The sequence below is a fragment of the Lampetra fluviatilis genome, chromosome 22 (assembly GCF_964198595.1).
Source record: "Lampetra fluviatilis chromosome 22, kcLamFluv1.1, whole genome shotgun sequence".
In the NCBI taxonomy this organism is placed as follows: Eukaryota; Metazoa; Chordata; class Hyperoartia; order Petromyzontiformes; family Petromyzontidae; genus Lampetra; species Lampetra fluviatilis.
The window spans coordinates 1,130,001-1,156,301 of record NC_136296.1 but is presented as its reverse complement, the minus strand read 5'-3'; the positions used below and the strand labels follow the sequence as shown (position 1 = coordinate 1,156,301).

At 53.0% G+C, this 26,301-nt stretch overlaps 15 non-coding genes and 14 pseudogenes across 15 annotated transcripts; all 29 read left to right on the top strand.

Annotated features, from left to right (window-relative positions):
- The first annotated feature begins 951 nt into the window (after window positions 1-951).
- Window positions 952-1,060, top strand: LOC144940145 (5S ribosomal RNA; annotated as a pseudogene).
- A 249-nt stretch (window positions 1,061-1,309) lies between these two features.
- On the top strand, window positions 1,310-1,428 carry LOC144939558 (5S ribosomal RNA; annotated as a pseudogene).
- Window positions 1,429-1,677: 249 nt separating this feature from the next.
- LOC144940071 (5S ribosomal RNA) lies at window positions 1,678-1,796 on the top strand (annotated as a pseudogene).
- A 248-nt stretch (window positions 1,797-2,044) lies between these two features.
- LOC144939419 (5S ribosomal RNA) lies at window positions 2,045-2,163 on the top strand. The gene has a single exon (XR_013638598.1). It is a non-coding gene; the product is annotated as a 5S ribosomal RNA (ribosomal RNA).
- Window positions 2,164-2,412: 249 nt separating this feature from the next.
- Window positions 2,413-2,531, top strand: LOC144939624 (5S ribosomal RNA; annotated as a pseudogene).
- Window positions 2,532-2,780: 249 nt separating this feature from the next.
- LOC144939233 (5S ribosomal RNA) lies at window positions 2,781-2,899 on the top strand. Its single transcript, XR_013638423.1, has one exon. It is a non-coding gene; the product is annotated as a 5S ribosomal RNA (ribosomal RNA).
- Window positions 2,900-3,147: 248 nt separating this feature from the next.
- LOC144939250 (5S ribosomal RNA) lies at window positions 3,148-3,266 on the top strand. Its single transcript, XR_013638440.1, has one exon. It is a non-coding gene; the product is annotated as a 5S ribosomal RNA (ribosomal RNA).
- Window positions 3,267-3,515: 249 nt separating this feature from the next.
- On the top strand, window positions 3,516-3,634 carry LOC144939212 (5S ribosomal RNA). Its single transcript, XR_013638404.1, has one exon. It is a non-coding gene; the product is annotated as a 5S ribosomal RNA (ribosomal RNA).
- Window positions 3,635-3,882: 248 nt separating this feature from the next.
- On the top strand, window positions 3,883-3,991 carry LOC144940166 (5S ribosomal RNA; annotated as a pseudogene).
- Window positions 3,992-4,240: 249 nt separating this feature from the next.
- On the top strand, window positions 4,241-4,359 carry LOC144939556 (5S ribosomal RNA; annotated as a pseudogene).
- A 248-nt stretch (window positions 4,360-4,607) lies between these two features.
- LOC144939768 (5S ribosomal RNA) lies at window positions 4,608-4,726 on the top strand (annotated as a pseudogene).
- Window positions 4,727-4,976: 250 nt separating this feature from the next.
- LOC144939847 (5S ribosomal RNA) lies at window positions 4,977-5,085 on the top strand (annotated as a pseudogene).
- Window positions 5,086-5,334: 249 nt separating this feature from the next.
- LOC144939356 (5S ribosomal RNA) lies at window positions 5,335-5,453 on the top strand. The gene has a single exon (XR_013638538.1). It is a non-coding gene; the product is annotated as a 5S ribosomal RNA (ribosomal RNA).
- A 7,875-nt stretch (window positions 5,454-13,328) lies between these two features.
- Window positions 13,329-13,447, top strand: LOC144939296 (5S ribosomal RNA). Its single transcript, XR_013638484.1, has one exon. It is a non-coding gene; the product is annotated as a 5S ribosomal RNA (ribosomal RNA).
- A 249-nt stretch (window positions 13,448-13,696) lies between these two features.
- Window positions 13,697-13,815, top strand: LOC144939135 (5S ribosomal RNA). The gene has a single exon (XR_013638330.1). It is a non-coding gene; the product is annotated as a 5S ribosomal RNA (ribosomal RNA).
- A 249-nt stretch (window positions 13,816-14,064) lies between these two features.
- On the top strand, window positions 14,065-14,183 carry LOC144938739 (5S ribosomal RNA). The gene has a single exon (XR_013637951.1). It is a non-coding gene; the product is annotated as a 5S ribosomal RNA (ribosomal RNA).
- Window positions 14,184-14,433: 250 nt separating this feature from the next.
- Window positions 14,434-14,552, top strand: LOC144939034 (5S ribosomal RNA). The gene has a single exon (XR_013638235.1). It is a non-coding gene; the product is annotated as a 5S ribosomal RNA (ribosomal RNA).
- A 249-nt stretch (window positions 14,553-14,801) lies between these two features.
- LOC144938778 (5S ribosomal RNA) lies at window positions 14,802-14,920 on the top strand. The gene has a single exon (XR_013637988.1). It is a non-coding gene; the product is annotated as a 5S ribosomal RNA (ribosomal RNA).
- A 249-nt stretch (window positions 14,921-15,169) lies between these two features.
- Window positions 15,170-15,278, top strand: LOC144939832 (5S ribosomal RNA; annotated as a pseudogene).
- Window positions 15,279-22,694: 7,416 nt separating this feature from the next.
- Window positions 22,695-22,813, top strand: LOC144939825 (5S ribosomal RNA; annotated as a pseudogene).
- Window positions 22,814-23,062: 249 nt separating this feature from the next.
- On the top strand, window positions 23,063-23,181 carry LOC144939809 (5S ribosomal RNA; annotated as a pseudogene).
- A 249-nt stretch (window positions 23,182-23,430) lies between these two features.
- On the top strand, window positions 23,431-23,549 carry LOC144939271 (5S ribosomal RNA). Its single transcript, XR_013638461.1, has one exon. It is a non-coding gene; the product is annotated as a 5S ribosomal RNA (ribosomal RNA).
- Window positions 23,550-23,798: 249 nt separating this feature from the next.
- On the top strand, window positions 23,799-23,917 carry LOC144939033 (5S ribosomal RNA). Its single transcript, XR_013638234.1, has one exon. It is a non-coding gene; the product is annotated as a 5S ribosomal RNA (ribosomal RNA).
- A 249-nt stretch (window positions 23,918-24,166) lies between these two features.
- Window positions 24,167-24,287, top strand: LOC144940075 (5S ribosomal RNA; annotated as a pseudogene).
- A 249-nt stretch (window positions 24,288-24,536) lies between these two features.
- LOC144939831 (5S ribosomal RNA) lies at window positions 24,537-24,645 on the top strand (annotated as a pseudogene).
- Window positions 24,646-24,894: 249 nt separating this feature from the next.
- On the top strand, window positions 24,895-25,013 carry LOC144939434 (5S ribosomal RNA). Its single transcript, XR_013638612.1, has one exon. It is a non-coding gene; the product is annotated as a 5S ribosomal RNA (ribosomal RNA).
- Window positions 25,014-25,262: 249 nt separating this feature from the next.
- On the top strand, window positions 25,263-25,381 carry LOC144939806 (5S ribosomal RNA; annotated as a pseudogene).
- Window positions 25,382-25,630: 249 nt separating this feature from the next.
- Window positions 25,631-25,749, top strand: LOC144939420 (5S ribosomal RNA). The gene has a single exon (XR_013638599.1). It is a non-coding gene; the product is annotated as a 5S ribosomal RNA (ribosomal RNA).
- A 249-nt stretch (window positions 25,750-25,998) lies between these two features.
- On the top strand, window positions 25,999-26,117 carry LOC144939249 (5S ribosomal RNA). Its single transcript, XR_013638439.1, has one exon. It is a non-coding gene; the product is annotated as a 5S ribosomal RNA (ribosomal RNA).
- The last annotated feature ends 184 nt before the right edge of the window (window positions 26,118-26,301 follow it).

Here is a 26,301-nt window from a genome sequence, read left to right as displayed (position 1 = left end):
AGACAGGTTTACTTCTGACGCCAGTTGTAATGTAGTAACTTGGCGGGAGACGACTTCACGGGTAACACACTCTTTATTTTACCAAACTCGTTCACAGGTGACTAACACCTACTTTGTATCTCGGGTGACAAACACCCACTTAGTATCGCGGGTGACAAACACCCACTTAGTATCTCGGGTGACAAACACCCACTTAGTATCTCGGGTGACAAACACCCACTTAGCTACCCTGGCGACTAACGCCCACTGAGCTACTCGGGTGACCAACACCCACTTAGCTACTCGGCGACTAACGCCCCTGAGCTACTCGGGTGACCAACACCCACTTAGCTACCCTGGCGACTAACGCCCACTGAGCTACTCGGGACACTCCCTGCCCGGGGTATCCGTCTTGACTGTGGGTCCCCAGCCCGACCCACGTGGGCGTCGGACCCCGGGTCCCACAGTCTCGCCTCCGAGCCACACAGGGCCCCGGTCCCTACAAGGACGGCGGGACTAGAGGTCTCGGGGCACTAGGTCTTCAGCTCCGTCTTCTGGTCTTCAACTGGGTAACTCTCAACTGGGTAACTCTCGCGCGTCCCCCTTTATACCCCACCTGCGGACGTCGCTGCGAGCACCCATCCTATTCGACCAATCACTGGGCGCTGGCTACGATCCTGTTTTCCCACATCTCAGCGTGCCTCAGCACCCACGCCGCGCCGCCCCGTCATCTGTCACTCCCGGCGCGCGCGTCCACACCACGCCCACAACGCGTGCCCAACCCCGCACCTCGCGCCGCCCCGTGATCCATCACTGTCACAGTCGGCGCACGTCAACACCACCACTACAATGCCACTCTTTCGGGGCTCAACCAGGAGTCCAGAATAAACGTTTTCATGAGTGTTGACCTCCTGCAGTAGAGTTGAATCTTGATTTTTACAAATGATTGTGCGTCAGGTCTCTGCAAGTATGGGCTACGACCATATCACCCTGAATGCGCCTGATCTCGGAAGCTAAACAGGGTCGAGCCTGGTTAGTACTTGTATGGGAGACTGCCTGGTAATACCAGGTGTTGTAGGCTTTTGCATTTTCGTATCTGGATGGGTCGCGTTTTACTCTTCAATTCACCCAGTCAGTTCACCTGCCAATTGCACGCGGATATGGTGTACTGCATTGGGATCAAGATTTTCTTGTAAAAGACCGTTTAATGCCACTCTTTCGGGGCTCAACCAGGAGTCCAGAATAAACGTTTTCATGAGTGTTGACCTCCTGCAGTAGAGTTGAATCTTGATTTTAACATATGAATGTGCGTCAGGTCTCTGCAAGTATGGCCTACGACAATATCACCCTGAATGCGCCCGATCTCGTCTGATCTTGGAAGCAAAGCAGGGTCGAGCCTGGTGAGTACTTGGATTGAAGACTGCCTGGGAATACCAGGTGTTGTAGGCTTTTGCATTTTCGTATCTGGATGGGTCGCGTTTTACTCTTCAATTCACCCAGTCAGTTCACCTGCCAATTGCACGAGGATATGGTGTACTTCATTGGGATCAAGATTTTCTTGTAAAAAACCGTTTAATGCCACTCTTTCGGCACTCAACCATGAGTCCAGAATAAACGTTTTCATGAGTGTTGACCTCCCGCAGTAGAGTTGAATCTTGATTTTAACATATGAATGTGCGTCAGGTCTCTGCAAGTATTGCCTACGACCATATCACCCTGAATGCGCCCGAAATCCTTTGATCTCGAAAGCTAAGCAGGATCTAGCCTGGTTAGTACTTGGATTGGAGACTGCCTGGGAATACCAGGTGTTGTAGGCTTTTGCATTCTCGCATCTGGATGGGTCGCGTTTAACTCTTCAATTCACCCAGTCAGTTCACCTGCCAATTGCACGTGGATATGGTGTACTGCATTGGGATCAAGATTTTATTGTAAAAGACCGTTTAATGCCACTCTTTCGGGGCTCAACCAGGAGTCCAGAATAAACGTTTCATGAGTGTTGACCTCCCGCAGTAGAGTTGAATCTTGATTTTAACATATGAATGTGCGTCAGGTCTCTGCAAGTATGGCCTACGACAATATCACCCTGAATGCGCCCGATCTCGTCTGATCTTGGAAGCTAAGCAGGGTCGAACCTGGTGAGTACTTGGATGGAAGACTGCCTGGGAATACCAGGTGTTGTAGGCTTTTTCATTTTCGTATCTGGATGGGTCGCGTTTTACTCTTCAATTCACCCAGTCAGTTCACCTGCCAATTGCACGCGGATATGGTGTACTGCATTGGGATCAAGATTTTCTTGTAAAAGACCGTTTAATGCCACTCTTTCGGGGCTCAACCAGGAGTCCAGAATAAACGTTTTCATGAGTGTTGACCTCCCGCAGTAGAGTTGAATCTTGATTTTTACATGTGAATGTGCGTCAGGTCTCTGCAAGTATGGCCTACGACAATATCACCCTGAATGCGCCCGATCTCGTCTGATCTTGGAAGCTAAGCAGGGTCGAGCCTGGTGAGTACTTGGATGGAAGACTGGCTGGGAATACCAGGTGTTGTAAGCTTTTGCATTTTCGTATCTGGATGAGTCGCGTTTTACTCTTCAATTCACCCAGTCAGTTCACCTGCCAATTGCACGCGGATATGGTGTACTGCATTGGGATCAAGATTTTCTTGTAAAAGACCGTTTAATGCCACTCTTTCGGGGCTCAACCAGGAGTCCAGAATAAACGTTTTCATGAGTGTTGACCTCCTGCAGTAGAGTTGAATCTTGATTTTTACAAATGAATGTGCGTCAGGTCTCTGCAAGTATGGCCTACGACCATATTACCCTGAATGCGCCCGAACTCGTCTGATCTCGGAAGCTAAGCAGGGTCGAGCCTGGTTAGTACTGGGATGGGAGACTGCCTGGTAATACCAGGTGTTGTAGGCTTTTGCATTTTCGTATCTGGATGGGTCGCGTTTTACTCTTCAATTCACCCAGTCAGTTCACCTGCCAATTGCACGTGGATATGGTGTACTGCATTGGGATCAAGATTTCTTGTAAAAGACCGTTTTATGCCACTCTTTCGGGGCTCAACCAGGAGTCCAGAATAAACGTTTTCATGAGTGTTGACCTCCCGCAGTAGAGTTGAATCTTGATTTTAACATATGAATGTGCGTCAGGTCTCTGCAAGTATGGCCTACGACAATATCACCCTGAATGCGCCCGATCTCGTCTGATCTTGGAAGCTAAGCAGGGTCGAGCCTGGTGAGTACTTGGATGGAAGACTGCCTGGGAATACCAGGTGTTGTAGGCTTTTACATTTTCGTATCTGGATGGGTCGCGTTTTACTCTTCAATTCACCCAGTCAGTTCACCTGCCAATTGCACGCGGATATGGTGTACTGCATTGGGATCAAGATTTTCTTGTAAAAGACCGTTTAATGCCACTCTTTCGGGGCTCAACCAGGAGTCCAGAATAAACGTTTTCATGAGTGTTGACCTCCCGCAGTAGAGTTGAATCTTGATTTTAACATATGAATGTGCGTCAGGTCTCTGCAAGTATGGCCTACGACCATATCACCCTGAATGCACCCGATCTCCTTTGATCTCGAAAGCTAAGCAGGGTCGAGCCTGGTTAGTACTTGGATTGGAGACTGCCTGGGAATAGCAGGTGTTGTAGGCTTTTGCATTCTCGCATCTGGATGGGTCGCGTTTAACTCTTCAATTCACCCAGTCAGTTCACCTGCCAATTGCACGTGGATATGGTGTACTGCATTGGGATCAAGATTTTATTGTAAAAGACCGTATAATGCCACTCTTTCGGGGCTCAACCAGGAGTCCAGAATAAACGTTTCATGAGTGTTGACCTCCCGCAGTAGAGTTGAATCTTGATTTTAACATATGAATGTGCATCAGTTTTCTGCAAGTATGGCCTACGACAATATCACCCTGAATGCGCCTGATCTTGGAAGCTAAGCAGGGTCGAGCCTGGTGAGTACTTGGATGGAAGACTGCCTGGAAATACCAGGTGTTGTAGGCTTTTGCATTTTCGTATCTGGATGGGTCGCGTTTTACTCTTCAATTCACCCAGTCAGTTCACCTGCCAATTGCACGCGGATATGGTGTACTGCATTGGGATCAAGATTTTCTTGTAAAAGACCGTTTAATGCCACTCTTTCGGGGCTCAACCAGGAGTCCAGAATAAACGTTTTCATGAGTGTTGACCTTCCGCAGTAGAGTTGAATCTTGATTTTAACATATGAATGTGCGTCAGGTCTCTGCAAGTATGGCCTACGACCATATCACCCTGAATTCGCCCGATCTCCTTTGATCTCGAAAGCTAAGCAGGTTCGAGCCTGGTTAGTACTTGGATTGGAGACTGCCTGGGAATACCAGGTGTTGTAGGCTTTTGCATTCTCGCATCTGGATGGGTCGCGTTTAACTCTTCAATTCACCCAGTCAGTTCACCTGCCAATTGCACGTGGATATGGTGTACTGCATTGGGATCAAGATTTTATTGTAAAAGACCGTTTAATGCCACTCTTTCGGGGCTCAACCAGGAGTCCAGAATAAACGTTTCATGAGTGTTGACCTCCCGCAGTAGAGTTGAATCTTGATTTTTACATGTGAATGTGCGTCAGGTTTCTGCAAGTATGGCGTACGACCATATCACCCTGAATGCGCCCGATCTCGCCTGATCTCGGAAGCTAAGCAGCGTAGAGCCTGGTTAGTACATATATGGGAGACTGCCTGGGAATACCAGGTGTTGTAGGCTTTTGCATTTTCGCTTCTGGATGGGTCGCGTTTTACTCTTCAATTCACCCAGTCAGTTCACCTGCCAATTGCACGTGGATATGGTTGTACTGCATTGGGATCAAGATTGTCTTGTTTAAGACCGTTTAATGCCACTCTTTCGGGGCTCAACCAGGAGTCCAGAATAAACGTTTTCATGAGTGTTGACCACCTGCAGTAGAGTTGAATCTTGATTTTTACAAATGAATGTGCGTCAGGTCTCTGCAAGTATGGCCTACGACCATATCACCCTGAATGCGTCTGATCTCGGAAGCTAAGCAGGGTCGAGCCTGGTTAGTACTTGGATGGGAGACTGCCTGGGAATACCAGGTGTTGTAGGCTTTTGCATTTTCGTATCTGGATGGGTCGCGTTTTACTCTTCAATTCACCCAGTCAGTTCACCTGCCAATTGCACGCGGATATGGTGTACTGCATTGGGATCAAGATTTTCTTGTAAAAGACCGTTTAATGCCACTCTTTCGGGGCTCAACCAGGAGTCCAGAATAAACGTTTTCATGAATGTTGACCTCCCGCAGTAGAGTTGAATCTTGATTTTAACATATGAATGTGCGTCAGGTCTCTGCAAGTATGGCCTACGACCATATCACCCTGAATGCGCCCGATCTCCTTTGATCTCGAAAGCTAAGCAGAGTCGAGCCTGGTTAGTACTTGGATTGGAGACTGCCTGGGAATACCAGGTGTTGTAGGCTTTTGCATTCTCGCATCTGGATGGGTCGCGTTTAACTCTTCAATTCACCCAGTCAGTTCACCTGCCAATTGCACGTGGATTTGGTGTACTGCATTGGGATCAAGATTTTATTGTAAAAGACCGTTTAATGCCACTCTTTCGGGGCTCAACCAGGAGTCCAGAATAAACGTTTCATGAGTGTTGACCTCCCGCAGTAGAGTTGAATCTTGATTTTTACATGTGAAGTATTGGAAAATGACGGCAGGAAACTCCTTGACGGGAACACACTTCTTTTATTAAATCTTGACTTGTAACAATACAACGCGTGGCCTCTCTTCTTCACAATGCGCTTCTCTTGACTCTGGATTCTGTGCTGCCGGCTCTCTGTGCCTCGTGTAGACTCCGCGCCTCGGCTACACTCCTCTCTCGCCTCGTGTAGACTCTGCGCCTCTGCTACACTCTCCACTCGCCTCGTGTAGACTTTGCACCTCTCTCGCTGGCTACACCGTATGCATACTCGGCTCGTGCAGACCTTTCTCTCTCGCTGGCTACACCGTATGCATACTCGGCTCGTGCAGACCGTTCTCTCTCGCTGGCTACACACTACACATTACTCAGCTCGTGTAGACCGTTCTATCTCGCTGGCTACACACTATACATTACTCAGCTCGTGTAGACCGTTCTATCTCGCTGGCTACACACTATACATTACTCAGCTCGTGTAGACCGTTCTCTCTCGCTGGCTACACACTATACATTACTCAGCTCGTGTAGACCGTTCTCTCTCGCTGGCTACACACTATACATCACTCAGCTCGTGTAGACCGTTCTCTCTCGCTGGCTACACACTATACCTTACTCTCTTCTACTCTCCATTACTCTCCTCTCCGGGCTCTATCTCTGCACCTTCGTCTTCGTTCTTAGATGGTTCCACTTCTGCCCCCTGCTCCTCTGTGCATCACCTTAAATACCCCTTCTTCCCGGGAGGCGGAGCGGATGCGGACCTCAACGTCGGCACCGCTCCTCAGTTACCCAATCCCCACGCGCTATCCTTACGATCCGGTTCCGCTCAGCGCGTGTTTCCACTCCCCGACCAATCACACCGCGCTGCTACCCGATCACTCCCTCTGGGCGCGTCACCGGCACACAGCCAATCAGCAGCACTACCCCCACCCGCGCACTGACGCCTGCTCCTCCCCGTCAGCGCGCGTCACCACACACACACCCGTACATACGCGCTGGCACACGACATATACACCCAGCGCGTATCACCACTACATCACCCCCTCCCACATAGCTCGCAGCCGGCCCGGCTGCTAACAACAACCAACCGCGACGATAAAACGACAACCAACAAAAAAAAACCCCATAACCCCCCGAGTGTGCCCCGTAACATAACACAACAACAACAACAACAAGAATAACTATGTACAGATTGACAATGAACCCGAAAAGTCAACAATAACACGATACGAGCAAATTCGAAACGAACGCGCCCCACGTCCCTGCGACTACACGCAGTGACGAGGCGCTCCAACTGCCCCGACTCCTCACGAGGCAGGTCATGCAAAGTAGCACGACCTGGCGCGAGTCCGTCTGGCTGGTCCATCGTATGGGGCGGGACACTGACGACCGTCCGGCGGTTCCGGTCGCTCCAGACGGCGCGGAACGGGCCTGAAAGGGCCGGCCCCGCCGCGGAGATCCGGCCGCCGGTGATCGGCAGCAGTCAGTTCCGAGACACCTGGGAGCAGATCAGGCGAAAATACGTGTGGATCAGGCAGAGACATTTCCCCCTCTGGGTCGCCGGTCACGTCACACGCCCGGCCATCACGACACAAGGGGAGGCCATATGGAGGCGAGAACGGTTTCAGTCGGGAGGGGTGAACGTACCACCGGCGCTTTCCCCACTTTATCTGAACGCACTGGGGCCGTGCAACGCGCACGACCTCCACGGGTCCCCTCCACGGTCTCAACAATTTAGGCGACGTAGCCAAGGGTGCCTGAGGGCAATGCAGCCAGGCCCTGTCACCTGGTTTCCATTCGTGCATGGACACCTTCCGTGCCCGCAACCGTTCATTAGCAATTTGGCGAGCCCGCGAATTAAGCCGCGCGGCCTCCCTCGCCTCTGTCAGCTTGTGAATATTAAACTTAATATGTTCTGCCAAATTAGAATTAGTTCGTGGAGCGGACAGGCCAAGTTGCGTTTCTATTGGCGGGTCAGCTTCCCGACCGTACATCAAATAGAATGGGGAAAACCCCGTAGCTGCATGGGGGGCCATTCTATACGCAGCAAGGACTCCCGGGACCTGCAGGTCCCAATCTACATGTGCCTCGCACACCTGCTGGCACAGCATGGAAGTCAAGGTTTTGTGGAGTCTCTCCACCATCCCGTCAGTCTGCGGGTGGTACGGGGAGGTACGCACCTTCTTGGTACCCAACAGATCGCACACCTCTTGCAACAATTTACTCGAAAATTTTTTACCTTGGTCGGTCAGCAGGCGTTCGGGAGCCCCCTTGTCCAGGACATAGCCCTGGACGAAGGCATCCGTCACAGCCGCTGCCGACTGGTTAGCGAGAGGCCACGCCATAGGCCATCGGGTAAAGTATTCGACCCCCACTAACAAATATTTATTCCCTCTCGGCGTGACTGGGAAGGGCCCCAAAATATCGAGTGCAACGAGCTCGTTGGTACGCGAGACCTGAATAGATTGCAGCGGTGGATTAGCTGCCACGGCCGGTGGTTTACGCCTGGCGCACTCAACGCACCCCTTCAGAATATGCACCACATCACTTCCCATTCCCGGCCAGTAATAGTCACGCTGAAGCAGGGCAAGCGTCTTGTTAACTCCCAAGTGCAAGAGGCGTTCGTGTGCCGCCAAGACAACCCTCCCCCTCACAGCGGAAGGCACCACGAGTGCGTTCCGCCGGGACAAACTGTCCCATTTCAATAACACGCCCCGCTCAAGTACATAGGAGCCGGTACGCTCCTGGTCCCCCTCGGGACCCCCAACCTTGCGGCGCAATGCTAGCAGCGAGCTGTCCGCCATCTGGAGGCGGCCCCATTCGCTGAGCGACAGCGAGAGCAGCGAGTCCCGACCCTGAGAGGCAGTGGAATCATCCCCGATCGGTGCGCCCGCTGTCGCAGCCAGTGCCCCCAACTCCCCCGCAAGCGTCGGTTTACAGCGCGCCGATCCCGACAAACACGCGCATTCATCACAAGGCAACAACCGCGACAAGCAATCGGCATTCGTGTGTCGCAACCCCTTACGGTACGTAGTCGTAAACTGATAGTCCTGGAGGACTTCCAACCAACGCGACAACTGGCCCGAGGGCTGGGCGACCCTCAATGAATACTGTAGCGCCGCGTGGTCCGTTCGGACTGTAAAGTGACGACCATAAAGATATGGCCTAAACTGCTGCACAAAAAAAACAATGGCAAGCAGCTCGCGACGGGTGACACAGTAGCGCTGCTCCGCCGGAGACAACACCCTACTACCGTAGGCGACAACTCTTTCGACACCCCCAACGACTTGGGATAGCACCCCCCCAATGCCCGTGTTGCTAGCATCCGTGTCCAGCAAAAAGGGACTGGCAAAATCGGGATAACACAAGGGTGGGGCACCCACCAAGGCGTCCCGGAGGGAGCGAAACGCGGCCTCCTCCTCCGGTCCCCATTTGAACTTCACTCCCTTCGCCGTTAGAGCGTGCAAGGGTTTTGCAATAGTGGCGAAGTGCTCAACGAACCGCCGATAATAAGAAGCAAACCCGATGAAACTACGCACGTCGGAAACGGACGTAGGTGTCGGCCACGAACCGACACAATCCGTCTTCGCGGGATCGGTGGAGATCCCCGAAGAATCGACAATGTGACCCAAGTATCTAACGGACCTACGAAGGAGGTGACATTTGGCCGGTTTAAATTTCAACTTAGCCGATCGCATTCGCAAGAACACCCATCTCAATCGCCGGAGGTGTTCCTCAAACGTTTTACTGAAAACAATGACATCGTCCATATAAATCAAGCATGTATCCCACTGCAAGCCCGACACAACCAGCTCCATAAGTCGCTGAAACGTCGCTGGAGAGGAGTGAAGTCCCATGGGTAACCGGTTAAACTGGAACAGCCCCCCTGGAGTCCGAAATGCTGTCTTAGGTTTCGACTCTTCGTCGAGCGGCAACTGCCAAAACCCCGATAACAAATCAAGAGTCGAAAAATATCGCGCACCAGACAATGCATCGAGGGACTCATCCATCCTGGGGAGCGGATACGCGTCAGCCACAGAGATCTTATTCAGGCGACGGAAATCAACGCAGAATCGCAGGGACCCGTCCTGCTTCTTAACCAGCACAATAGGCGCTCCCCACGGGCTAGAGGAGGGCGAAATAATATCGGCTTCTAGCATATCGTTAACAGCCGACTGAACATGTTCCTTCTCCACGGGACTCAGTCGGAAGGGATTTAGCCTGACCGGCGCCGCATCGCCCGTTTCAATGTGATGGTGCAACAAATCCGTGCACCCAATGTCATACTTATGTTTACTGAATACATCAGAGAATTCAATGAGCAACTCGCGCAGCGCACCCAACTGCGCCGCCGACAAATCGTCCGAGGCGGCACATAACGAATGGACCCACTCAAGGTCTTCCCTTGGCTCAACGTTCCGCGCGGGGCTCGAGCCCACCTGCGCAACCAACCCATCATCCCCAGGGACCTGCGCCGCGTGAGCCAGCACGGTGCCCTGCGGAATGACAGCTGGTCGCGACCCCGCGTTCAAAACCATCACAAACGGATCCCTGTCAGCCCGCACCAAAGTGTGAGCCACCGATAAATCAAGACCCCCGACAGCCTTGTTAGAAGGACCCAAAAGCATACTCTGTCCCGAAGCCTCCCTCACCCATGGTTTCCGCAACCGGAGGGGAATCAACATCTGTGAACCCGGGGGCACTTGCACTGTCTGCGTCGCCACCGCTTGTATCGTAGCGCACGCCGTCCGAATGTCAGTAGGGCCCGTCAAAAATGAAATCCGGCGACCCGATGGCAGTTCAATGCATCGTTGATCGATAAGAATTTTAATGGGCATTTTAGCCAAAAAGTCAGTGCCCAAAAGACACGGAACTGCCAAAGAAGACGAAACGAAAACGGGCCCCGACAATTTGATATCTCCAATGCAAATGGACGCCCTAACCTGACCGATAATGCCCAACGATCCTCCATTAGCGGCGTAAAATGGCACATCCACTGGAAGCAGCGGACGACATTGGACTGGAAGAATATTATAAATGAGGTCCGATATAATAGTTGCCGATGCCCCCGTGTCCACTAACACCCTAATCTCAACCCCATCAATAGATCCCGTAACAACGGACGAACCCGCCGATGCAGCCACAATTCTATGCCCCAATTCCGCCCATTCAATGTCTCCCTGGTCCCGGCCGAACCCCCCTCGCCGAACCGAATCCCCGAACCTTAACCGGCCCTCCTCCGCCGCAACGCGGCGTCCCATGTGTGCCGAATAAACAGGCCGAGCGTGTGAGGTGCCGCGACTTGCCGGGGATTGTAGAGATGACTTGGGCTCTCGGTCGTCGTCCAGCCGAGCTCCCATGGCGCGCTGCCGCGGAGCGCGGCACCCGGACGCCACGTGGCCCCGGAGGCCGCAGTTATAGCACGTGACGAGGGTCGGAGTAGATCTTGGTTGCTCCGACTTTCGGCCCGATCGCAGAGGCGACCGGGCCCCCGGCCTCCAGTCCCCTGGTCGTCCCGTGGCGAACGCCTCCTCTCGTGGGCTGACGACTTGGGGTTCGGCGACCACCAACCCCGGGGCTGCGACGACAGCAGCGTTGCAACCGACGCCTTGCTTCCGTTGTAGGGCCTCGTGCGCTTGAATACTCGTGGCGACTCTCAAAGAAGAAATATCAATGTCGTCAGCTGTGTTGATAGGGACCCCCAGGTCCTGCGCCAACTTGAGCAGCTGCTCCAAAACCATCGCGTCTTGGCCCTCCTCGTCCATCCGAGGGAACGCAGCATCAGCAAGAGCCAGCAACGCCGTGCGATAGGCCAGCGCGGTCTCCGTGGCCGCTTTCCGTCTTGCGTAGAACTGATGGCGGCATGTAGAGGGAGGCCCGTAGACCCTGGCCAACAAACCCAGCGCATCCTTCAGCGTGGAGCGGTCCGACTTCCGTGCAGCCCTGAAGGCCGCGAGCGCATCGTCGTCCAGCATGGCGGGCAATGCCCGCAGCGCCGTAGCATCGGACCACGCTGACATCTCTTGATGCGCCAAAAACCTTCGCTGAAATTGGCCCCAGTCTCCGCCTTCCGCCTTGAAGGCTGACAACGTGGGCAGGCGCTGCTGAAAAATGAAGTCATCCGCCTCGTGGTTCCTCTCCGCCTGTCCGTCGGTGTCTAAGATGGCGGCTCCAGCAGCAGACGTAAGATGGCGGACCCCCTCGCGCGCTGATGACGTCGATGCGCGCGCTTGGGAACCCACCACCACGTGGCGCTCGCCGTTCCCGCCAAAAGTAGGCCCAGGCGCAATGGCGGGAATCCCCCATTCGTTTTGGCGGGAATCTGCGGGGCGACCTTGTAAAATGTCCCCCACCGTCCCCGCTCCTCCCGACGAGCTGATCTCCGCCAAGATGGACGCGGCGGCGAGCAGCAGCTCCGCCAGTCGGGAGTGCGCCTCACGAAGCCCGGCGTCTGTCCCCGGTCGCTCGGCCGGCGCCGTCGACGGACCCTGCAGCGTGGGCAAGTCCTCTTCCTCACCCCCCGCCACCAGCGGCTCCGAGTCGTCCAGGTCTTCCTCGCGGTCAATCCCGTGGGTCCTACGGGTCTTCCCCGTCTCCATACTTGGAAGCCCGTTTCACTTCTGACGCCAGATGAAGTATTGGAAAATGACGGCAGGAAACTCCTTGACGGGAACACACTTCTTTTATTAAATCTTGACTTGTAACAATACAACGCGTGGCCTCTCTTCTTCACAATGCGCTTCTCTTGACTCTGGATTCTGTGCTGCCGGCTCTCTGTGCCTCGTGTAGACTCCGCGCCTCGGCTACACTCCTCTCTCGCCTCGTGTAGACTCTGCGCCTCTGCTACACTCTCCACTCGCCTCGTGTAGACTTTGCACCTCTCTCGCTGGCTACACCGTATGCATACTCGGCTCGTGCAGACCTTTCTCTCTCGCTGGCTACACACTACACATTACTCAGCTCGTGTAGACCGTTCTATCTCGCTGGCTACACACTATACATTACTCAGCTCGTGTAGACCGTTCTATCTCGCTGGCTACACACTATACATTACTCAGCTCGTGTAGACCGTTCTCTCTCGCTGGCTACACACTATACATTACTCAGCTCGTGTAGACCGTTCTCTCTCGCTGGCTACACACTATACATCACTCAGCTCGTGTAGACCGTTCTCTCTCGCTGGCTACACACTATACCTTACTCTCTTCTACTCTCCATTACTCTCCTCTCCGGGCTCTATCTCTGCACCTTCGTCTTCGTTCTTAGATGGTTCCACTTCTGCCCCCTGCTCCTCTGTGCATCACCTTATATACCCCTTCTTCCCGGGAGGCGGAGCGGATGCGGACCTCAACGTCGGCACCGCTCCTCAGTTACCCAATCCCCACGCGCTATCCTTACGATCCGGTTCCGCTCAGCGCGTGTTTCCACTCCCCGACCAATCACACCGCGCTGCTACCCGATCACTCCCTCTGGGCGCGTCACCGGCACACAGCCAATCAGCAGCACTACCCCCACCCGCGCACTGACGCCTGCTCCTCCCCGTCAGCGCGCGTCACCACACACACACCCGTACATACGCGCTGGCACACGACATATACACCCAGCGCGTATCACCACTACACATGTGAATGTGCGTCAGGTTTCTGCAAGTATGGCGTACGACCATATCACCCTGAATGCGCCCGATCTCGTCTGATCTCGGAAGCTAAGCAGCGTAGAGCCTGGTTAGTACTTATATGGGAGACTGCCTGGGAATACCAGGTGTTGTAGGCTTTTGCATTTTCGTATCTGGATGGGACCCGTTTTACTCTTCAATTCACCCAGTCAGTTCACCTGCTAATTGCACGCGGATATGGTGTACTGCATTGGGATCAAGATTTTCTTGTAAAAGACGGTTTAATGCAACTCTTTCGGGGCTCAACCAGGAGTCCAGAATAAACGTTTTCATGAGCGTTGACCTCCCGCAGTAGAGTTGAATCTTGATTTTTACAAATGAATGTGCGTCAGGTCTCTGCAAGCATGGCCTACGACCATATCACCCTGAATGCGCCTAATCTCGTCTGATCTTGGAAGCTAAGCAGGGTCGAGCCTGGTTAGTACTTGGATGGGAGACTGCCTGGGAATACCAGGTGTTGAAGGCTTTTGCATTTTCGTATCTGGATGGGTCGCGTTTTACTCTTCAATTCACCCAGTCAGTTCACCTGCCAATTGCACGCGGATATGGTGTACTGCATTGGGATCAAGATTTTCTTGTAAAAGACCGTTTAATGCCACTCTTTCGGGGCTCAACCAGGAGTCCAGAATAAACGTTTTCATGAGTGTTGACCTCCCGCAGTAGAGTTGAATCTTGATTTTTACATATGTATGTGCGTCAGGTCTCTGCAAGTATGGCCTACGACCATATCACCCTGAATGCGCCCGATCTCGTCTGATCTCGGAAGCTAAGCAGGGTCGTGCTTGGTTAGTACTTGGATGGGAGACTGCCTGGGAATACCAGGTGTTGTAGGCTTTTGCATTTTCGTATCTGGATGGGTCGCGTTTAACTCTTCAATTCACCCAGTCAGTTCACCTGCCAATTGCACGCGGATATGGTGTACTGCATTGGGATCAATATTTTCTTGTAAAAGACCGTTTAATGCCACTCTTTTGGGGGCTCAACCAGGGGTCCAGAATAAACGTTTTCATGAGTGTTGACCTCCCGCAGTAGAGTTGAATCTTGATTTTAACATATGAATGTGCGTCAGGTCTCTGCAAGTATGGCCTACGACCATATCACCCTGAATGCGCCCGATCTCGTCTGATCTTGGAAGCTAAGCAGGGTCGAGCCTGGTGAGTACTTGGATTGGAGACTGCCTGGGAATACCAGGTGTTGTAGGCTTTTGCATTTTCGTATCTGGATGGGTCGCGTTTTACTCTTCAATTCACCCAGTCAGTTCACCTGCCAATTGCACGCGGATATGGTGTACTGCATTGGGATCAAGATTTTCTTGTAAAAGACCGTTTAATGCCACTCTTTCGGGGCTCAACCATTAGTCCAGAATAAACGTTTTCATGAGTGTTGACCTCCTGCAGTAGAGTTGAATCTTGATTTTTACAAATGAATGTGCGTCAGGTCTCTGCAAGTATGGCCTACGACCATATCACCCTGAATGCGCCCGATCTCGTCTGATCTTGGAAGCTAAGCAGGGTCGAGCCTGGTGAGTACTTGGATGGGAGACTGCCTGGGAATACCAGGTGTTGTAGGCTTTTGCATTTTCGTATCTGGATGGGTCGCGTTTTACTCTTCAATTCACCCAGTCAGTTCACCTGCCAATTGCACGCGGATATGGTGTACTGCATTGGGATCAAGATTTTCTTGTAAAAGACCGTTTAATGCCACTCTTTCGGGGCTCAACCAGGAGTCCAGAATAAACGTTTTCATGAGTGTTGACCACCTGCAGTAGAGTTGAATCTTGATTTTTACAAATGAATGTGCGTCAGGTCTCTGCAAGTATGGCCTACGACCATATCACCCTGAATGCGCCCGATCTCGAAAGCAAAGCAGGGTCGAGCCTGGTTAGTACTTGGATGGGAGACTGCCTGGGAATACCAGGTGTTGTAGGCTTTTGCATTTTCGTATCTGGATGGGTCGCGTTTTACTCTTCAATTCACCCAGTCAGTTCACCTGCCAATTGCACGCGGATATGGTGTACTGCATTGGGATCAAGATTTTCTTGTAAAAGACCGTTTAATGCCACTCTTTCGGGGCTCAACCAGGAGTCCAGAATAAACGTTTTCATGAGTGTTGACCTCCCGCAGTAGAGTTGAATCTTGATTTTAACATATGAATGTGCGTCAGGTCTCTGCAAGTATGGCCTACGACAATATCACCCTGAATGCGCCCGATCTCGTCTGATCTTGGAAGCTAAGCAGGGTCGAGCCTGTTGAGTACTTGTGTAATGCGGGCGTAAGCGACCTTCCGGAGGTGACGTCACGGGGGGTGGAGTCATGTGACGTGGGGGTAAGGTTCGGGGCTTTAAGCGGGTAAACCGGAAGGGGAAGGTAGTCGGGGTGCGAGCGGAAAAGAGTGAGGCCACGCGGGCAAGTGTGGAGAGGGGGGGCGCCGACGGCGATCGGGAGCCAACCCCGAAGATAAGAGGAAGCTGCGGAGTGGTGTGCAGCTGGAGAGGAGACAGCCAGGAGGGCTGCGTGTTAGAGGCAGCGGTGTGGCTGCCAGGAGGAGCTGCGGAGAGAGAGAGAGAGGGGGCTGCTTGTTAGAGGCAGCGGTGTGGCTGCCAGGAGGAGCTGCGGAGAGAGAGAGAGAGGGCAAGAAGCTGTGAGAGCTGCGGAGGGAGAAGAGCAGCAGAGAGTACAGCCAAGGGGGGCTGTGTGAGAGAAACAGCAGCGGAGCTGCTGTTGTGGATCGTGCCGACATTGGAGTCAGCACCGTGGAGAAGCTACAGAGTAAAGACAGCCGTGTGGGTGTACAGCACGAACCGAATAATAAAGGACACTGGGACAGACATCGTGGTCCAGTCGTTTATTACACTGGTGTCGGAAGTGCAACGGCATGTCGAAACAAGTGAGGAAGAAAGTTAATCCGGCGCCTGCATCGGCTTCTTCGTCCGACGACGACGAACTCCCTCCAACCACGGATCCTGTTGGGGTGGTGGAGGAGAGCCAGGCTGAGGCGACCACGGGAACGGGTGTGGAGGATGTTGGCGCGGTGGCGGGTCCGTCGACATCATCAGACGCGGATCAACGATGGCAAGCGATGGCGGTACAACTGGAGGCACTTCAGGACGTCCTGGCGCATCTATGCCATCTCGTCGCGCCAGGGACGATGGATGATGCAAGTGGTGCTCCGCGGGCCGCCACGTTGCCTGTCCTGCCGCCGCCATTGCCCACGCGGCAAGAGGCCGCCATTTTGCGCGCTCCGTGGCGCCAAACCGCCATCTTGGCCACGCCGCGGGCCGACGCCATTTTGAATTTGCCATCACAACCACCACCATTGGAAGACGGCGGGAAGAGGAGTCGGAGTCGCCACCTTACAACAGTTAAAGAATTTTCCGTCGGTGGGGACTGGAGCGCGTTCGCCTGCCGCTTCTTGGCGGCGGTACGCACAGCAAGATGGACCGATGCGGAGGCTTTGAAGGTGTTGCCGACTCTTCTGGACGACGAATCTGTCCGATTCTTCCGTTCCATAGCGACCGATAAGAAGGCAACTTTATGTGGTGTTTTTCAAGAAATGGCCGATGCTTATGAGCCACCAGATGATGCGCATCGGCGATTCGCTCAACGACAACGAGCACCAGAGGAGTCGCCCATGGCGTTCAGGGGTGCGGTGCTGGAGCTGGCCATGGCAGCTTATCCTGAGACGCCACAGGACCTGCTTGAGCCTCTCATATTAGGGAAGATGTTGGAGCTGTCTCGGGATCTAGGGATCCCCATGCCTGTGTGTGGGCATGAGAAGCTAACTTCCCGGATGGCTGCTAAGTGTCTCGATGCGCAATTCAACCTCCGTCGCTGGAAACAAGTGACGGCGTGGACGGGGGGGCCCGTCAAAGAAGGGGATGCGCTGGGGTGGAACCCTGCGCAGGCCGTCTATGTTCCGGATGACCGGGGCCCTCAACAACTGACGGCCGCCTCCGCTCCATGGACGGGACGCGGCGGGCCGAGACCGCGCGCGGTGCTACCAGAACGGGGCCGTCAGGAGGCGAGGCCTGCGCTTCGGCGCAACGAGGCCGAATGTTTCCGCTGCGGGCGTAGGGGCCACTACGCCAGAGACTGCTGGGCCCGCTTCCCGCCTCCGCCGCAGCAGGAGGCCTCGGCACCGGTCAAGTCGGCTAAAGATCCTCCGAAACAGGCATGTCGGCACGCACCAGACACTCGGCAAGGCTTTCCACCTCACCCACCACCTGTGTTGCGCGATCCTATTGTTGTTGTTAAAGAAAGGCCATCGACGGGGCCTTGTCATTCAGTTACGCAGTGGCGCAAATTGGCACGGAGAGTTGTCGCGGCCGCTACGGGTTCGTCCACTGTACCGGGGTCCATACAAGGTGTGGACGTGCGCATTTTGGTCGACTCGGGGGCGTCTGCGACTATTATATCGGATGTCATTTTCCATCTGTTGGGCATTCCGTCGGGGGCTGTACGTCCGGTTTATGGGTCGTGCGTCGCTGCGAACGGGGGTAGCATGGGCATCGTGGGTCAGGTGGATGCTAAGATATCTATTGGGGATGTGTCGGCCTCGGGTGTTGTGTTGATATCGAGATCTTTGGCGGTTCCTTGTTTGTTAGGCACCGATTTTTTGGCTAAGATGCCCATTTTGATCAAAATTAATGAGAATTGTATTGAACTGCCGGGGGGCCGTCAAATCTCGTTTCTGCCGTCGCCCTGGGGGCGACCTGCTTCGGCCGTACAAGTGCAGGCGCTGTCCGTCGCATCTGTGGACATTCCACCTGGTACACAGATGCTTATACCCTTGCGGTATCGGAAGCCCCTGCCTGATCGGCTAGGAGCAGTAGGGGTCTTGTTGTCACCGTCCGCCACGATAACAACCGGGTTGGCGTTAGTGGGGGCACAGACCATCGTCCGGCCGGATCAATTACCGTTTTTACAGGTGCTTAATGCGGGGGGAGAAAACGTCCGTGTCCCGGCCGGTACGGTTGTGGCACATGCCACTACGGCGTTTGCGACCCATGATTGTCCACATAGCCAGGGAGTTGTTGCTGGGGTTTCAGAGCCAAGGAGTTCGGATGATCGTTGGGTTGCTCAATTATGTGACGAAAATTCTTCCCTGTCCATGGAGCAACGTGGTGCGCTGCGTAAATTGTTGTTGACATATTCCGATGTGTTCAGCTCCGATGATTTGGATTTGGGCCGCACTTCCTTACTTTACCATCACATTGAGACGGGCGATGCTGCCCCTATTCGATTAAATTCGCATCGGATGAGTCCTGCGGAACGAGAACACGTAAGGGGGGCAGTGGAAGACATGTTGGCTGCGGACATTATATCGCCATCTAACAGCCCATGGGGCGCTCCAGTCGTCTTGGTTAAGAAGAAGGATGGCAAATTGCGATTTTGTGTTGATTTCCGCAAATTGAATAAGATATCGGTGGCAGATGCGTACCCCCTGCCGCGTATGGATGACTCCCTCGACGCATTGTCGGGGGCTAAGTTCTTTTCCACACTGGACCTCTCTTCGGGATTTTGGCAGCTTCCCCTTGACGAGTCCTCACGGGAGAAAACCGCCTTCCGTACGCCGCAGGGGTTATTTCAATTCAACTGTCTCCCGATGGGATTGAATGCGGCCCCTGCTACATTTCAAAGATTGATGGAGCTCGTTTTGACGGGGTTGCAGTGGGAGACATGTCTTATATATTTGGACGATATCATTGTCTTCAGCCGCACATTCGATGAACATTTGACGCGGCTGGAGACAGTGTTCACGAGGATGCGTTCTGCCAAATTGAAATTCAAACCAAAGAAATGTCACCTACTGCAACGGTCCGTCCGCTATTTGGGGCACATTGTGAGCGCTGAGGGAGTGTCCACGGATCCGGAAAAGACGGCGTGCGTCCGGGATTGGCCGACTCCGGCCACCGTGGGGGATGTTCGGCGGTTTTTGGGATTTGCCTCGTATTACCGAAGATTCGTGCCGGGTTTTGCGACGATTGCGAGGCCTTTGCATCTCCTTACGGGTAAAGGACGGAAGTTTGGTTGGGGACAGCCGGAGGAGGCGGCCTTTCGGAGTCTGCATGATCTATTGGCCACGGCCCCAACATTGGATTATCCCGATTTCGATCACCCATTCATTCTTGATACGGACGCAAGTGACACAGGTATTGGGGCGGTGTTATCACAGTCTAAAGGGGGTGTAGAGCGTGTCGTGGCGTATGGTAGCCGAGTCTTGTCTCCTGCGGAAACCCGCTACTGTGTCACTCGCAGAGAACTATTGGCGGTTGTTTTTTTCCTACGGCAATTTCGACCATACCTCTACGGTCGTTCTTTTATTGTGCGTACGGATCATGCGGCCTTGCAATATGCCCTTAAAATTGACCAGCCATCCGGACAGTTGGCACGTTGGTTGGACACGCTACAGGAATTTTCCTTCCAAATTCAACATCGGAAGGGTGTGCGCCATGCGAACGCTGACGCACTTTCCAGATTACCGCGGCGCGCCCCTTGTAAATGTGAGTCGGGGACGCATAGGTGTTCGCCGATTCCAAACCCCCCTCAGCCGCTCACGTTGGCCGTCGAGAAGTCGGACACTCCGATGGAACCGGGACCGGCTGACGGGGTTTTGAATCTGCCGCGGTCTGTCTGGATCCGGGAACAGATGATGGATGAGTCATTGGTGTCCTTGCGGAAGCGGTCTGCTAAGGACAATGGGAGTCCGAGTACGGCTGTGGGGCCGCAAACCGCTCTCCGAGATGGTCTGCTTATGTGGCGGGAGGGGTTCCAGGAACGTTGGCGCCTGGTGGTACCAACGTCCTTGCGGTTCGAGTTGATTAGAACCCTCCATTGTGACACTCTCTTACATTTAGGGGTGCAGAAGACCTTGTTGACGTTGCAACGTCATTATTTTTGGCACGGCATGGCGACAGATGTCGTAGGGCACGTGCGCGCGTGCCCTGCGTGTGCACAACGTAAGCCGCCGAAACATCCTTACGTGCCGCCTCTCCAGTCGATTCAGGTGTCTCGAGTCAATGAATTGGTGGCACTGGACATATTGGGACCTTTTCCACCATCGGCGAGGGGTAATAAATATTTGCTGGTGGGGGTTGAGTACCTCTCCCGTTGGCCGATGGCCTGGCCGTTGCCTGATCAGTCGGCCGCGGCCATTACCGACGCCTTTTTGTTTGGGTATATTATGGATAAGGGGGCGCCTGAGAGACTCCTCACGGACCAGGGCAGGAATTTCTCTTCTAAATTATTGGCGGAAGTGTGCGCGGGCCTTGGGACTAAGAAAGTACGGACATCCCCATACCATCCGCAGACGGATGGTATGGTTGAGCGACTGAACAGGACATTGTCTGCCATGCTTTGCCATACCGTGAGTGAACAACAATCAGATTGGGATCTGCACATCCCCGGGGTGCTTTCGGCGTACAGGATGACGCCTCATGCGGCTACGGGATATTCGCCGTTTTACCTTATGTATGGTCGGGAAAACGTGCCGCCGGTGGATGTGCAATTGGGAACTGGGGTGAAGGGACCTCGGAAACCACTTCCTGAATACATTCAGGACACGGTTCGCCGAGTCACGGAGGCGCGGGAGAATGCCCGCGTGGCTACGGCCAAAGCCCAGCCCCGGAACGAGCGATATGCGCGACGGTCTGAGGGGGAGTGCCCTTGGAAGGTTGGGGACCTAGCCTGGCTTCATTGTCCACAGGTACGTCCGGGGACCTCGCCGAAATTGCACAAACCCTGGCATGGTCCCGTACGCCTCATTGCGGTTCCCAACCCACAGACAGCACGCGTCCAGATTGGGTCTCGTCGCTGGGTTGTGCATACGTCGCGCTTGAAACCATATGTTGCTCCCTTACATGATGCGTCATCCCCCAATGTTGCCTTGCCGGGGTCTGTTGCTGCTGACTCTCCCCTGCCTGCGTCCATTGATTTTGCTAGAGCGCCTGTCGTACCTGTTCCAGACAGGCCGGCCGTGACATTGCGGGGGACGAGGGGCCCTGCTCGGAGGACGCCTGCCAGGTCTGCGGAACCTTCGAGCCCTGCAGCCCTTCCGACCCAGCTGCGGGCACGGTCACAGGACGAGCCCAAGACTAACTCTTTAGAGGCACGGGACGGCGGTGGACTTCCAGCTGCGAGAGGGGGATTACCCCCTGTCGTTCCTCGACTTTCATCGCGTTCCCGTTCTGCGAGTGGGCCGCCGACCGTCCGGGACGGGCCGGCGACCCGCACACGTTCCAAATCGCTTACGTTTCGTTGATTGTTGCTGTCTTGTTATTTTCTTCTTACAGTTGTATTTATTGCATGCTTTTGTACGATCGTTGATGTTGATTGCGTTGTTGTTGTTCTTGCTGTTACATTATATGCTTAGTGTCCTTTAGGGGGGGAAGCTCGGTTCGCCGCATTACGATTGGCTATTGGTCAGCCGAGGTCGGCTGGGATTTTTCTACGGGGGAGGGTGGTGTAATGCGGGCGTAAGCGACCTTCCGGAGGTGACGTCACGGGGGGTGGAGTCATGTGACGTGGGGGTAAGGTTCGGGGCTTTAAGCGGGTAAACCGGAAGGGGAAGGTAGTCGGGGTGCGAGCGGAAAAGAGTGAGGCCACGCGGGCAAGTGTGGAGAGGGGGGGCGCCGACGGCGATCGGGAGCCAACCCCGAAGATAAGAGGAAGCTGCGGAGTGGTGTGCAGCTGGAGAGGAGACAGCCAGGAGGGCTGCGTGTTAGAGGCAGCGGTGTGGCTGCCAGGAGGAGCTGCGGAGAGAGAGAGAGAGGGGGCTGCTTGTTAGAGGCAGCGGTGTGGCTGCCAGGAGGAGCTGCGGAGAGAGAGAGAGAGGGCAAGAAGCTGTGAGAGCTGCGGAGGGAGAAGAGCAGCAGAGAGTACAGCCAAGGGGGGCTGTGTGAGAGAAACAGCAGCGGAGCTGCTGTTGTGGATCGGGCCGACATTGGAGTCAGCACCGTGGAGAAGCTACAGAGTAAAGACAGCCGTGTGGGTGTACAGCACGAACCGAATAATAAAGGACACTGGGACAGACATCGTGGTCCAGTCGTTTATTACACTTGGATGGAAGACTGCCTGGGAATACCAGGTGTTGTAGGCTTTTGCATTTTTGTATCTGGATGGGTCGCGTTTTATTCTTCAATTCACCCAGTCAGTTCACCTGCCAATTGCACGCGGATATGGTGTACTGCATTGGGATCAAGATTTTCTTGTAAAAGACCGTTTAATGCCACTCTTTCGGGGCTCAACCAGGAGTCCAGAATAAACGTTTTCATGAGTGTTGACCTCCCGCAGTAGAGTTGAATCTTGATTTTAACATATGCATGTGCGTCAGGTCTCTGCAAGTATGGCATACGACAATATCACCCTGAATGCGCCCGATATCGTCTGATCTTGGAAGCTAAGCAGGGTCGAGCCTGGTGAGTACTTGGATGGAAGACTGCCTGGGAATACCAGGTGTTGTAGGCTTTTGCATTTTCGTATCTGGATGGGTCGCGTTTTACTCTTCAATTCACCCAGTCAGTTCACCTGCCAATTGCACGCGGATATGGTGTACTGCATTGGGATCAAGATTTTCTTGTAAAAGACCGTTTAATGCCACTCTTTCGGGGCTCAACCAGGAGTCCAGAATAAACGTTTTCATGAGTGTTGACCTCCTGCAGTAGAGTTGAATCTTGATTTTTACATATGAATGTGCGTCAGGTCTCTGCAAGTATGGCCTACGACAATATCACCCTGAATGCGCGCGATCTCGTTTGATCTTGGAACCTAAGCAGGGTCGAGCCTGGTGAGTACTTGGATGGAAGACTTCCTGGGAATACCAGGTGTTGTAGGCTTTTGCATTTTCGTATCTGGATGAGTCGCGTTTTACTCTTCAATTCACCCAGTCAGTTCACCTGCCAATTGCACGCGGATATGGTGTACTGCATTGGGATCAATATTTTCTTGTAAAAGACCGTTTAATGCCACTCTTTCGGGGCTCAACCAGGAGTCGAGAATAAACGTTTTCATGAGTGTTGACCTCCCGCAGTAGAGTTGAATCTTGATTTTAACATATGAATGTGCGTCAGGTCTCTGCAAGTATGGCCTACGACCATATCACCCTGAATGCGCCTGATCTCGTCTGATCTTGGAAGCTAAGCAGGGTCGAGCCTGGTTAGTACTTGGATGGGAGACTGCCTGGTAATACCAGGTGTTGTAGGCTTTTGCATTTTCGTATCTGGATGGGTCGCGTTTTACTCTTCAATTCACCCAGTCAGTTCACCTGCCAATTGCACGCGGATATGGTGTACTGCATTGGGATCAATATTTTCTTGTAAAAGACCGTTTAATGCCACTCTTTCGGGGCTCAACCAGGGGTCCAGAATAAACGTTTTCATGAGTGTTGACCTCCCGCAGTAGAGTTGAATCTTGATTTTAACATATGAATGTGCGTCAGGTCTCTGCAAGTATGGCCTACGACCATATCACCCTGAATGCGCCCGATCTCGTCTGATCTTGGAAGCTAAGCAGGGTCGAGCCTGGTGAGTACTTGGATTGGAGACTGCCTGGGAATACCAGGTGTTGTAGGCTTTTGCATTTTCGTATCTGGATGGGTCGCGTTTTACTCTTCAATTCACCCAGTCAGTTCACCTGCCAATTGCACGCGGATATGGTGTACTGCATTGGGATCAAGATTTTCTTGTAAAAGACCGTTTAATGCCACTCTTTCGGGGCTCAACCATTAGTCCAGAATAAACGTTTTCATGAGTGTTGACCTCCTGCAGTAGAGTTGAATCTTGATTTTTACAAATGAATGTGCGTCAGGTCTCTGCAAGTATGGCCTACGACCATATCACCCTGAATGCGCCCGATCTCGTCTGATTCTTGGAAGCTTAAGCAGGGTCGAGCCTGCTGAGTACTTGGATGGGAGACTGCCTGGGAATACCAGGTGTTGAAGGCTTTTGCATTTTCGTATCTGGATGGGTCGCGTTTTACTCTTCAATTCACCCAGTCAGTTCACTTGCCAATTGCACGCGGATATGGTGTACTGCATTGGGATCAAGATTTTCTTGTAAAAGACCGTTTAATGCCACTCTTTCGGGGCTCAACCAGGAGTCCAGAATAAACGTTTTCATGAGTGTTGACCACCTGCAGTAGAGTTGAATCTTGATTTTTACAAATGAATGTGCGTCAGGTCTCTGCAAGTATGGCCTACGACCATATCACCCTGAATGCGCCCGATCTCGAAAGCAAAGCAGGGTCGAGCCTGGTTAGTACTTGGATGGGAGACTGCCTGGGAATACCAGGTGTTGTAGGCTTTTGCATTTTCGTATCTGGATGGGTCGCGTTTTACCCTTCAATTCACCCAGTCAGTTCACCTGCCAATTGCACGCGGATATGGTGTACTGCATTGGGATCAAGATTTTCTTGTAAAAGACCGTTTAATGCCACTCTTTCGGGGCTCAACCAGGAGTCCAGAATAAACGTTTTCATGAGTGTTGACCTCCCGCAGTAGAGTTGAATCTTGATTTTAACATATGAATGTGCGTCAGGTCTCTGCAAGTATGGCCTACGACAATATCACCCTGAATGCGCCCGATCTCGTCTGATCTTGGAAGCTAAGCAGGGTCGAGCCTGTTGAGTACTTGGATGGAAGACTGCCTGGGAATACCAGGTGTTGTAGGCTTTTGCATTTTCGTATCTGGATGGGTCGCGTTTTATTCTTCAATTCACCCAGTCAGTTCACCTGCCAATTGCACGCGGATATGGTGTACTGCATTGGGATCAAGATTTTCTTGTAAAAGACCGTTTAATGCCACTCTTTCGGGGCTCAACCAGGAGTCCAGAATAAACGTTTTCATGAGTGTTGACCTCCCGCAGTAGAGTTGAATCTTGATTTTAACATACGAATGTGCGTCAGGTCTCTGCAAGTATGGCATACGACAATATCACCCTGAATGCGCCCGATATCGTCTGATCTTGGAAGCTAAGCAGGGTCGAGCCTGGTGAGTACTTGGATGGAAGACTTCCTGGGAATACCAGGTGTTGTAGGCTTTTGCATTTTCGTATCTGGATGGGTCGCGTTTTACTCTTCAATTCACCCAGTCAGTTCACCTGCCAATTGCACGCGGATATGGTGTACTGCATTGGGATCAAGATTTTCTTGTAAAAGACCGTTTTATGCCACCCTTTCGGGGCTCAACCAGGAGTCCAGAATAAACGTTTTCATGAGTGTTGACCACCTGCAGTAGAGTTGAATCTTGATTTTTACAAATGAATGTGCGTCAGGTCTCTGCAACAATGGCCTACGACCATATCACCCTGAATGCGCCTGATCTCGTCTGATCTCGGAAGCTAAGCAGGATCGAGCCTGGTTAGAACTTGGATGGGAGACTGCCTGGGAATACCAGGTGTTGTAGGCTTTTGCATTTTCGTATCTGGATGGGTCGCGTTTTACTCTTCAATTCACCCAGTCAGTTCACCTGCCAATTGCACGCGGATATGGTGTACTGCATTGGGATCAAGATTTTCTTGTAAAAGACCGTTTAATGCCACTCTTTCGGGGCTCAGCCAGGAGTCCAGAATAAACGTTTTCATGAGTGTTGACCTCCCGCAGTAGAGTTGAATCTTGATTTTAACATATGAATGTGCGTCAGGTCTCTGCAAGTATGGCCTACGACAATATCACCCTGAATGCGCCCGATCTCGTCTGATCTTGGAAGCTAAGCAGGGTCGAGCCTGGTGAGTACTTGGATGGAAGACTGCCTGGGAATACCAGGTGTTGTAGGCTTTTGCATTTTCGTATCTGGATGGTTCGCGTTTTACTCTTCAATTCACCCAGTCAGTTCACCTGCCAATTGCACGCGGATATGGTGTACTGCATTGGGATCAAGATTTTCTTGTAAAAGACCGTTTAATGCCACTCTTTCGGGGCTCAACCAGGAGTCCAGAATAAACCTTTTCATGAGTGTTGA